Consider the following 12254-nt stretch of genomic DNA (forward strand, 5'->3'; position numbering starts at 1 on the left):
CGGCAGTCAAAACAAGCAGTCTGACACTTTTCCTTCTAGTCAAAACTGCGATTCGGCATAACATACATGCGGTTCAGCACTTTTGGTCTGGTCAAAACTACAGTCCGGCAAATTCAAGAAGCGGTTCGGCACAACTGTTTTTGGACAAAAGAGCAGTCCAGCAAAACGGACACGCTCTCCGGCACTTTGTTTTCTAGACAAAAATGCGGTCTGGCAAATTGAACAAGCAGTCTAGCATGTTTTTCCTGGACACAATGTGGTCCATCAATGGGTTCTAGGCTGTCTGGCAGCCCATGCGGCTTTTGGTATTGTACGTATGCCCACGTGAATGTCCGGCCAAAATTATTATTTTTTTACTAAAATGGGTATTTTCGTCAAAAAATGTGCATTTTTGTACTTGGGGGGTATTTGCTAAGAAAGTATATTTTGGGGAGAAAAATGAGGGAAAAAGTTGAATTAGGGGTAAGTTGCATAGGAAGTGTATTATTGGGGGTATTCATAATTTTCCCAAAAAAATATTGCAGCCAAGATTTTGCAACTCAAGCAAGATATATGTCAATTAAACCGCAAAGAAAGCCATTTAGTGAGTACATTGGAATGCTTGGAGGCATGTGGGATGAGTTGTCCCAAGAATAGCACACGGTTGTAGTGTAACAAAATTTACAATATCAATAGAATAGAGAAGAATGAGTGTGTTGATCAGGGTACAGTATTCTACAATACTCACAAACTAGAAATCTACACCAAATATTCTCAACAATACATTTGTTTTTCATATGATCATACATGTAAGTGGTAAAGGATGAAGTGCATATTGAAAATAGTATAAAAAGTACTTAAATGATTGTTAACCGTAAAACAAGGTTCGCTCTTACAAAAGCAAATAGGAATGATCAGATTGAGAAAAGATTTTGGACAATCAGGTTTGGAATACATGATCACCAAACCAAGAACACATACTACTAAATAGATGCAAATTAGCATAACATTATAATGGTATATCAATTGCTGCCTACCATTTCTATGTCCCCCCCACAATATTTTCACAATAATAGTCCACTATAAACTTTCTTTTGTTGGTCAATGAATCTTCGCTAGTGTGATATAAAATGATCAGAAAAAAGAAAAGAACTAAATAAAAATTTCCCAAAATATGAATGAGAAACAAAACACAAAAGCAATCCAACCTTACTGTTGCTGAGCATATGCTTAAGTTGGTTTCCAGGTGAATAGGGTGGGTCAGGATGGCATAGTTTTCAAGCAGTCGGCACTAGATCTTGATAACTCTCCTCAATTGGCCACTCTTTATGTCATATGCACTTCTAAGGATCAGGATATGCATGACATATGTGTCCGACACATATAGAGACAGAGGAAAAATATATATGTATTAACTATTATCAACATGTATATATAATATATCCAAATGTAACTTGCACAGAAAGATAAATTACAATAAGTCATATTCTTATTAAATATACACTTTCTATAATACAAGATCTTCAACGGTCTCTACACTCTCCCTCAAATTGAGGTTGGTTGAACAACATCAGTTTGTCAATAAGATAGTCATGACGAGCACGAGCCATTGCCTTGTTAAAACTATCTGCAAGTTGTTGTGAGGCAGTATGTGCAATATGTGGGAGTATAACTTCTCCGGCCAAGAATTTTGTGACGACCCAAAATTTTGGAAACTGAATAATAATAATAATAATAATAATAATAATAATAATAATAATAATAATAAATGCAATAAAAATAAATAATAATAGTAATGATAATAATATAAAAATAAAACAAAAAAATTAAGTAAAGAAATAATTTTAGGTGATGGTTCATTGTGTTGTTAATACACCATAGGGACCATTCTTTTCATCCTTCTTGATATGTTTGGAAAGAAGTCTTGTTATTTTAAAATAGGTGGGCGACTGTTAACCTTTTTGCTAAATAAAATATTTTAAAACAAAACTTTTATCTTACTGGTCCATATAAGCATTATGGTCCTTAAAGACCATCACCACTTTCACCTTTTTTTTTACACCTCACCTTTTATGTGCCAATGTTTTTAAGTTAAGTGGGCTTTTGTTCTTGGCATTTAAATGTCATCCTTACACCTCTTAACTGCGTTACAAAAGTCCCTCTCTCTCTTCGTTTTGGGACTCTCTCTCTCTCTAGTTCCCCACCACACGCTCTCTTTCTCTCTCTACATTTTGCCTCCACAAGTTCCACGAAAAGTCAATTTCTTTTAGCGCTCTCTCTCTTAAATTTCAGGGCTTCTTGAGCATCTTGAATTTTGGTACCAGTACTGTGTGAAGTAAGAATCTCAATTAGTGTATTATTTTTTCCGAATCAAGCTTACTTCGCTCAAGCTCCGCAATGGCTCAGAGAAATCGTTTATCAGATTATTCTGGGCATGAACATGATCGTCGAGTGAAGAGTTCCGAGATTACCTCTCATGCAAACCATATGTTCGGTGTGCTAATTACTGCCTCAAGTGTTCCTTTATTTCCGAAATTGTTCACCTCAATTGTAAAGTTCCCAACCTTATATCTTAGTCATGTGAATCCTAAATCGTGGTCAGTTACAACTGTGGCAATTCATCGTTAATACAAATTATGTTAGTTAAGGGAATCATTCTTTATTTTGTGAAAGCGCATTTCATTTGTACTTCCTTACCTTTTGTATGTCATTTTCTAATAACTGTATTACTTGTTCACTAGATATTTACAACTGGTGGAAATTTGTTGTTAAGTTTGTCTTGAATCAATTCCCAACTTTATGTAAGATTTCGAAATAAGAAAAGAACTCCAGCTCATAGCTATTACATTTGGTTATTCTTCCAACTCCTTTTTACTCTATTTTGTATAGCTACTCTCCCTCTGAACATAAGGTTTTCTTTTCATGGCATTGATTACAATAATCGTGATTCTATGGTTGTCTTGATGTTTACCACCCATGGTACCTTAATTTAGCATAGTCCTCCTACCTGAAATTTAGTCTTCTATTCTTAGAAATTGGTGAAGGTTAGTGGGCCGTGAAACATGAGTTGGTTTCACCTTACCTTCCTTGCTAATCACATATATTGTTTTGTGTTTCGTACTTTGGACTTGGAACTAGTGCTCATTACTTCGCGAACAGGATCAACTCCCAATACTTTTAAGAAGAAAGGTTGGACATTGGCTTTTCCATGGTTCTGAATATGTGGAAGTAGGAATGGCCCATCAAAAAAACGTAGTGGCTTCTCCATTTTGAGTGATACTGTATAGTTTCATCATCTCTTGTTTATTATGCCAAAGTACACACGTGAACAAGAAACCTGATTGGAATTCTAATGCCAATCCTGAACTTACTCTAACATCAGTAACAATACATCCATCTTAGAGTAACGTATATGTAAGTGATCTCATTTTCCTGGAAAACAATTGTTTGAAAATTGATATTTTTGCTTTTAGTAAAATTGTGATATTCCGTTTATGATCATGAATTTTAGATACTGTAAATTATGGGATTTTCTCTTTCAATAAAATTGTAATATTGTTGTTTATTGTTATAAGTTTTAGATATCATAAGTTTTTGTGCAAGTGGCTTCATTTTTCCTGAAAAATCATTATTTGAAGAAAACTGATATTTCTATAATATTTCGAGATATTTGTGCATTTAATTGTAATATTTTCGAAACTGTAAGTATTACATATTTTTGCATTTAATTGTAATATTTGCAGCATAAATCTTAGATATTGTAATGTTATATGCAAGTGTTATGTATGTCATGTGCAAGTATTATGTGCAACTATTATATACAAGTATTATGTGCAAGTGTTATGCACAAGTATTATGCGTCATTGTTATACACAATCGTTATGCATAATTGTCATATGGAAGTGTTATACGCAATTGTTATGTGCAAGTGATTTAAAGAATATTTTGAAAATACGATATTAATCTTTTCTGATATCTGTTACATCGATGTGTGGCATGTAATTGACACAATAATGTCTTTTGAATTTATGTGCATGGTAATAAAATATGTGTACATTATAGCATGCAACTGATAAGATATGTGTGTGCATGGTAACATGCTACCGATGAGATATGTGTGCATGGCAACCTTCTTATGATAAGATGTGTGTGCATGGCAACATGTGTCTAATAAGATATGTGTGCATGACAACATGCTTCTGATAATATATGTGTGCATGGTAACATGCTTCTGATAATATATGTGTGCAGGGCAACATGCTTTGTGATATGTGTATGGGCACCTACTGTGTGAATTATAACGCTGGCAGCTGAACTCTCATGCTACGTGATATGTGTATGAGCACCTACTGTGTGAATGACGTGCCAGCAACTACCTAATGGGAAGGGCACCTACTATGTGAATGGTGGTGTCGGCAACTACGATCTTCCCCTGACTCTCCATGATAGGACGAGGGTTAGGATGCGAGTGTTTGGGAGGGTTGCGCCCCCCAAATCTTTGGCACTATACATGGTCCTCTTTTGGTAGTGTAACACTCTCTCATCATAATGATACTTGAGAGGGTCGCATTTTGCAAGGTCATCGCCTATCAAAAGCCCCAAAGCGCGTTGGGAACAGTGTGCTTGTGTGAGGTACTACCCAACGGATTCACTTATTGATGATACTTATTCTTATAGAATAGTAGAAGTTCTAACCTTGGACCAAGGCTTGGGACCTGAGGTTGGTCCTTCTAGAGCAGGATTTGTACTATTGTGAATGTATGTTGATCTTATTTGTATTGTCGTGAATGCACGTTGATTGGATATGGTTATTGTGAGTGCATGTTGATCATACCAATCATGTTGTTATAAATGCTTATCGCATGACTTATGTTGTTCTGAATGCTTAACGTATGACTTCTGTTGTTGTGAATGATTATTACGGGACTTCTGTTGTTGTAAATGTTTATCGCCGAACCTCTGTTATTGTGAATGCTTACTGCAGGATTTATGTGGTTGTGAATGTTTGTTTGATTATATCTGATACTTAATATTGATCTTAATATGAATCGTGTGCATATGGTTCATGTATCATGCTTGTTTGCTTTGTCTAATAAGGAATACAGGACATGTGTAAGATCAGAAATGAATCTGTCTAATAGCATGTATTAGAATGTATGAAATCAGTACGTCAAAATTTTGCTTAATATGCATTCTTTTAGAAAATATCTACATTTGTAAATTATCATTATTTTTTTTAGGATAATGATGGTTACTTACTGAATAACTATAGTCATGAAATTATGGTAACTTTTCTTTCAGAGTAATCGTAACAGGAGGAGTTTGAAAGAAGTTTGTAGTCCTGGACAAATTCACCTTTGTAACATCAAAATTGTATATATATATATATATATATATATATATATATATATATATATATATATGTAAATCTTCATGGTATTATAATCTGTGAAATAGACCTTGTACAAGTCTAAACGTTGGTGAATGGAAAAAAATTGTTTTGCAGAAATATAATATATATCAAAAATTTAAAATTTGTTTTGTTCCTTAATAACAAGTTGTCACATCTCAGGAATTTTAGTGTTATAAACTTGGGGTATGACAAATTTTTCACGAATGAAATGACAATCAATTTCTATATGCTTTGTGTTGTCATGAAACACTGGATTGGAGGCAATACGTATGGATTTCATATTATCAACATATAATAGTGTAAGAGATCGATGAATAATATTGAGGGCATATAAATGACCCTCCCAACCAAGTAATTTCATTGCAAGCTGATAACATTGCTCAGTATTTGACTTTTGCATAAGATTTTGATACAGTTTGTTGTTTCTTACATTTCTATGATATTAAAGAGTCTCCAAGAAATATATATCATCCAGTGATCGAGCATCGAGTATCTGGGCAACCTATCCAATCTGCATCATCATAGGCTCGAAATTGGAGTGAAGAGTTAAGAGGAGAATAATATGCATCTATGACATGTACACTATAGATAACGAATGGTACGAAGATCAATCGAGAGGTAGATGCGACAAGGAGCTGCAACAAATTAGCAGATGACCTGTACTACATGGATATATCGAGTCAGTGAGCCAATTGTCTATAAAAGAGTAGGATTTGGAAGTTCATCCGATCATCCTTTCTATGTTTTGTATTAACCTCCATTGGTGTATTTACTCGTTTATCGTCAGATAAAGTGGCCAGTTTGATCAAATCTTTGGTGTATTTCTTTTGGTTAATTACATATCCATTAGGGGAATAATGAATCTTTAGGCTAGTAAAGTAAGTCAACGGACTCAAATCTTTTATTTTGAGTGAGTGACTAAGAAGCTCTTTCAAATGTTATCTCCTATGATGAGAATATCATCAACATATATAAGAATAATTGTATCTCTAAAGAACAATGACGGGTAAATAATGAATAGTCATGGGCTCTATGTTTCAACCCAGCATTTAGAATGATCTATTGAAACTGTTCAAACCGAGCTCTTAGAGTTTGTTTCAAACCATACAAAGATTTTTTCATATAACATACTACAAACTTGTCATGGCAATACCCAGGAGGAGGTCGCATATATATTGTCTCTTTCAAATGTCAATGAAGAAATGCATTCTTCACATCTATATGAGAGCTAGTCCGTTGACGAATAGCTGAGAGAGCAATTATTGTACGTATCATGGTCATTTTAGCAATTGGACGAAATATTTTATCAGAGTCTATGCCATACTCATGTTCTAACCTCTAGCAACTATTCGTGCTCTATATCGTTCAATCCCTCTATCAGATTTAAGCTTCACAAAAACAATCTATGCAAGATCCCAAGTGTCATTTTCCAGCAAGGCACTTATTTCTGCATCCATAGCTTCTTTCAAACGTGGCATAATCAAGGCTTGCTGGTAGGTGGAAGGAATATCAACTGAATCTAAGGGGGCAAATAATAATCTAGAAACTAAACAAAGATCTATATATTTAGAAGGAATCTCAACTATATTAAGAGAAGTAAGTAAAGCTCTAAGTTGTAGTAAAAAATGAAATTCATCAAAGAAAAATACATATCGGTCAGGTGGGTGAGTTACACATGAATAATGTCATAATTGGATAGAGTTATCAAAAGAAACAGGATTTGGAGAAAATGAGGGAAGAGAATCACTTACAGGTAGGGCGGATATATAACCTTGCTCTGGTTGATGAGATGGAGGAGGTGTGGAGTGGTTTGGTTTGTACTGTTGTTGATGTACCAAAAGCAGTGGTTATTTATCAGTGGTATTGACATATATGAAATCTGGTAGGAAATGAATAGGGGACCCTATTGATTTAGCAATTGAAGAGTAATAAAATAGGCTTTCCAGAAATACGACATTGCGAGAAACACATACACAACGAGTTATTGGATCATAACATAGAAAATCCTTTTAGTCGGGACAATAACTCACAAAAACACAAGTGGCTACTTAAATAAAAAATTATGTTATTTCATGTGCAGAGATATTAACAAAACAAACACGTCAAAAAACATGCAAGAGAGAATAATAAAAAATGAACATGCAATAATGAATAGTATGGAGATTCTTTATACAAAAATGAGAAGGAGAGACGATTTATGAGATAAATAGTTGTTGATGCAATTTCAACTAAAAAACTACAAGGAATACGAAGTCATGCATAACGGTCCTAACAACTTCCAAGATATGGTGGTTTTTCTTTTAGCTATGCCATTTTATTGTGGAGTACAAAGGCAAGTTTTTCTGTGATTGAATACCCTGAGTTTTCAAATATTCATGAAAATCATGTGATAAGTATTCCCTCCCAGAGTCTGACCTTAAAGTTTTTACTTTTGTATCAAACTGGGTTGCAACCGTGGATAAAAAAGTTTTGAAATGGGATAACATTACATATTTATAGCACATAAAGTATATCCAGGTATAATGTGTACAATCATTAACAAGCAAAACAAAATGCTTATATCTCATTCTGGATGAAATTAGAACATGATCCCATACATCACTATGAAAAAGATGTAAATGTGCAGTTGTTTTATCTACTCTAGTAGCAAAAGGCAAACTAGTGCTTTTATTCAAAGAACAACTAATATAAGATTTATTGATATAATTTAAGGCAAATGCTTTATTAAGCAATAAACCATAACGAAACAAAGTATCTAATTTATTTACGTTCGATGACCAAGTCTCTTATACCACTTATACCATTGTTGATTAGAAATAGAAATATCAAAATCTGATCGAGAAAAGATAGAAGCATCACGGTTTGGTTTCTCAAACTCCAAAGCAAATAGACGACCAATTCTACACCTCTTCCCTTTTACTAACCCAGTGCGTAGGTCTTGTATTACACAACTATCACGAGAAAATTGAACATTATAACCATCATCAACAAGTTGGCACACAAAGATTAAATTAGCAGTTAATTTAGGAACCAAGCGAATATTAGGTAAACGAAAAAGTGCACCAGGGGAGACACAGAATGAGAGACTATCAGTACCGGTAATATTCATTTTCTCATCATTAGCTGTGAGAATATGACTATTATCTTGATATGGTTTGGCAGATGATGAACTATGTGCACTCCAATCATATGACTAGAGGCACCAAAAAAGATTCACATTAGAGGATAAGTGAGAGTTCATACCAAACAAGACCATAGCAGAGAAATCATAAGATATAGTAGACACAGAGTTTTGTACCAATCGTCAATTATCATCTAACATAGTTGTTGTCTGGGACCCGTCGTATTTGGAGCATGAATAGTTCTTGTTGGAGGGGTCTCTGACCTCGTATTTATCATTAATTCCTCTGGTGCATCATTAACAATTTGGTATGTCCTGTAAAAAGGTTTCCTTATATTTGATGCCCGTCTACTTCACTGAGGACGATCACCACACTCCGTGATAATATATCAAAGACGTTTGCAATAATTACAAAAAAAATGATTCTTACAATGTGAAGCTATATGACCATATTCCTAACAGCCATAGCATTACAACAAATATAAGTTCTTTTGTAATAGCTTTCCTTTGGCTCGTTGAGCCACAAATACAAACTGTATATCCTTCTTTCCCTCAATGGCAGCCTATGTTGCAATTATCGTCTCCTCACGAAGTAACTCACTCGCGAAGTAACTCACCTAGGATAACAACCACATTGGGCAGTGTTTCACGATTCAAAATATTGCCTCGAATGATTTTATATTCTAGGTGCAACTTCATTAGGAATTGCTTCACCTTCCTATCATTATTTATCTCATTCAAACTTCAAATGCAACAAGCACTGGAGATAATAGTCATACTTACAGATTTATATTTTGTCCACAAGTTCATAAAACTAGCATAATGTTTTTGGATGTTTTTCTCCTCCTGTCCATAAGTAAACATATCATACTTGGGTCGGAATCGCCTTGCAAGATTTGATTGCTGATAAATCTTTTCAATATATTCCCACATTTCTTTCGCATGACAGAGCCTCTTATTAGCTTGTCAATATCCATATCCACAGAGTCGATAATCCATGAAACAATTTTTACATTGTTGATTTTCATTACTAGGTTTCTTTTGTATTAGATGGATCAGGTTGTGGTTCAGTTCTATCAATAAATCCCCATAAACCTTTTCCTTCAACAAAAAACAGAAAATAGAAGCACCAATCGGGATAGTTTTTCCCATCAAGTTTTATAGCCAACATATCTCATTTCTCATAACCCATGTACAAATTTTATAATTAGAAAACTTGATCTAAGAACAAAACTCAAGTTGAAAACAATAATTTTTTAACAAGCAAAAGTAGCTAAAAAAACAAAAGTGAGGTCAAAGATGTGGAGCTTGACACGGGTCTTTGGATATCGGAATAGGGCTCTCGAAGTGCTGCTCAGAGAGAGAAAGTGGATTTGGGAATAGAAAGAAAAAATTTTATTTTATTTTTTGTCTGAGAGGGAAAAAAATAAAATATTAGATGTCAAATTGAGAAGGAACAAGAAGAAATTTGTCTCTCCTTAAGAAAACCCCTAGGATCTGAAAATATTAAACCAAGAGAAAGATATGTTTCACAGTAAAACGACGTATTTTCCTTTCTAAAGAAAACCCATACTCAGTTTCTAAGTCTCGAATATAGGATCAATAGATTTGTCGCGGAGGAAATTAGAAAGGCAAAAAGCTTTTTCTGCTCTCTATTTCTCTCTCTATATGAAATAAGATGCAAACAAAAAGAGACATAAATAAGATGTAAACTGACTTAAACTTGTGATTGAGCAAAGACACTGCAATGAACAAGTGCAAAAAAAGAAAGAAGACAAAAAAGGAAAGATGACAAGAACAATGGGATCTAGAGATACTGCAGGGCAATTTAAAAAATTTGATAAGAAGAACAAAAAAAAAAAAAAAGCGCAAACTGATCTTGCTTCGAGAGAGAGATCCAAGATGGCCGCAAGGATGGGAAGAGATCAACTTGTCTTGAATACTTTGAAAATTCCGATAGTGTTGGTTTCGGATGGTGTAGCAGGATGGTCGATCAAGGAAGAAGGAGCCGCTCGCAAACAAGAACAGATAGCAAACAAAAACAAGTTGATAATGAATTTGTGGCTCGGATACCATGTTAAAAATACAAAGAGGTGGAGGAAAAACTTGTATGCATTGACTATTATTAACATGTATATATAATACATCCAAAGGTAACTTGCACATTACTATAAATTACAATAAGTAATATTCTTATGAAATATACATTTTCTGCAATACAATATCTTCAATAGTCACTGCAATATATGATTAGGAGGGGTAGTTTGGTTCTAAAATGATAAGGGGAGACCCAAAATGACATAGATGGAAGTAGTGAGAAAAGATATATTGACTTATGGTCTTATTTCGCGCATGACTATAGAGTAGAATGAAGAAATAAGATTCGTGTAGGTAAACCCAAGTAGTTGGGATAAGTCTTGGATAATTATGATGATACATAAGAGATTTTTTTTTTAAAATTTATAATACTTTAGGAAGTCATGTAAATTGAATAAACTATCAAATTTTTTTTCATATTTTATCATAAATTTGAAATCCACAATATTTTAGGAAGTTAGGAAGCAATATACATGGTAGAATTAATTTTAGAAACAAAAGAAATGACAAGCTCTAGCAACAAGTTTAGGAGGTTTGATCCTAAAAAATAGGCAACACATTTTTGGGGGAGATTTTAGAAGATGTGATTCTTAAACTGTTTGAGAAAAGTACCTCCACGTGCATGTGAGAGATTGTCGGATTAATTGAAATTAAATACGTTAGGATATAGAAATGGATAAAGACAAAAATTAAAAATATCATGCACAAAAATTTTAGGATATTATTTTAGCCCAAGAACAATAAAATTCATTTAACCTACATATTCCTGAACTGCTTCATCAAGATAAGATTCATTTTATCTCAGTTACCTTAAGGCATGTTTGAATTATAATTCACTATTTTACCAAAGCTAATTTTAACAATGAAATGTCATGTCTGGTAGCGAATATTATAAGATTGTATGAGATAATCATAAAGACAATTTTAGATACAAATTTATCTTTTCAAAAAGCTGTTTTTACTTACATTCCAAGCAATTTGTTGGAAAACCATATATTCTTAGCGAGGAATAGCAAAAAAAACACCTGAATTCACCAAAAATAAATAAATAGTATTACATATAAAGAGACGAGATAAAAAAAGGCCAGATAAGGGAAATGTTTCTATGTGACCCTAACAATATATAAATTAAGTTATATGTGATCCCACTTCTTAGCTGTTTGATCTTAATTGAATGACTACGATTGTTTATATAACACTATCATGTTAAACATTGTTTTATTTTTTATTTTTTATCTACAAAATATTTTTGGATAAAATTTCGACTTCCCGTCATAAAATTAAGGTGAATGGAAAGAATAAAAAACAAATACTTTTTTAAAAATAAATAACCAAAATACACTTGCAAATTTTAGGAGTATTTTGGTAATTTTTTAATACTGAAAATATTTTATTATTATTATTATTATTTATCATATAAGGCCCTATCGGATCTACGCATGTCCCAATTTTTTTAAAAAATTATTTGTAAAATAAAAATAAAAAATAAAAAACTACAAGCCATCTAATCTTACGGTTAGACTCAAGCCATCTCTGCCGTCTACTTACATCTGATAGCTGAGTGAGGTCACATAAAAAGCTTCCCCTAAACATAATACAACATATGGCCGAAACGGCTAACAGAACGGATATTATCTAGAACTT

At 33.4% G+C, this 12254-nt stretch overlaps 1 long non-coding RNA gene across 1 annotated transcript; it reads left to right on the top strand.

Moving 5' to 3' along the window:
• The first annotated feature begins 2128 nt into the window (after positions 1 to 2128).
• Positions 2129 to 6202, top strand: LOC148779522 (uncharacterized). Its single transcript, XR_016045719.1, has 3 exons — positions 2129 to 2529; positions 4231 to 4611; positions 5841 to 6202. It is a non-coding gene; the product is annotated as an uncharacterized LOC148779522 (long non-coding RNA).
• Positions 6203 to 12254: the final 6052 nt, after the last annotated feature.

The sequence above is a fragment of the Amborella trichopoda genome, chromosome 12, assembly GCF_054954075.1.
Source record: "Amborella trichopoda isolate Santa Cruz 75 chromosome 12, AtrichopodaSantaCruz75HAP2 v2.0, whole genome shotgun sequence".
NCBI classification, from domain to species: Eukaryota; Viridiplantae; Streptophyta; class Magnoliopsida; order Amborellales; family Amborellaceae; genus Amborella; species Amborella trichopoda.